Below are 1,086 nucleotides of genomic sequence, written 5' to 3'. Positions count from 1 at the left end.
CACAGATAAGACAATCATGGAAGACAATCATCTTTGACTGTAAGGGATTGTCAGGGATGATCTAGGTTGACTAGGGAGTAGTGAAATAAGCAGGTGTTATGCCCCAAAGCTTGTCTAACATTTCTTTCAACTATACAGCTGGTCCACTTAAAGACATCACCAAATATCATGATTTTTGAATGTTTGGGGTTGGTCAGACTACCTTAGGCCAAACGGTTTGGTGCACTCTTCTTCTAGATTGCCTTCCTTGTTATCCCATTTAGACAAGAGAAGAAAACTTCCCTTGTGCATGTTTGATCCTTTATTGTATATCACATACGGTTATTACTTAACCCTTTTGTTTATAGTCCTGAGCTTTGGTACCCCTGCTCAGGAATCTTGCTTCAAGAACTATGTAACGTCACAAGCTTGAGAAGCCGCATGTTCCAGTTGCCACTATTACCCCATTTAAACCTCTTTTTTGTTGGTGTCCCTTCATGGCAAACAAATTAGAGCATTATAGCTCAGTGTGACTAGAAAGCTTGCCAGGCAAAAGCGTGTATTGCTCTGGTGATCCTGTTGCCTCTGGGGCTGCATAACAGATTTCTGCAGCTCTAATTAAGACATGGCCTGTGGTTATACCAGTGCTCAGACTCAACCAGTCTGGCATATTTTTGCTTTTATTATTATTGTTTTGATCATTCTGTCACGGCTGTAGTCATGGGCCGGCTTGTGTATGCACTGCTGCCCTCTAATGGATGAAAGAGATCAGGCACGGTCACACGTGTGTCAATTCCCACTACTAGGTCACTGGAGGGAGAGAAATCCGTGGTGCTTTCCAGTTGTGGGGTTTTTCTCTTCTCATGCTGCCCACGTGCAGAACAGCTTGGAAGATCAGGCTCTCGGGCAGCCTTCTCTGCTTCAGCCCCCCACAAGCTTTCAACAGTAAGGAAAATCAGTATCAAGTGTTTATTGAAGAACTTGTCCACTGAGAAAACCAAAGGCCCCATGCTCGTGTAACCATGTTTGTGGGATCGTGGTGTGTATGCAATTGTATCATTTCACTGACATGAGTTGTGCCCTGTCACAAGGAAAGCATGTGAGCAT

Source organism: Crocodylus siamensis, chromosome 4 (genome assembly GCF_052110815.1).
Source record: "Crocodylus siamensis isolate JL-2025a chromosome 4, ASM5211081v1, whole genome shotgun sequence".
Taxonomy (NCBI): domain Eukaryota; kingdom Metazoa; phylum Chordata; order Crocodylia; family Crocodylidae; genus Crocodylus; species Crocodylus siamensis.
Note: the sequence above shows the minus strand (reverse complement) of the source record.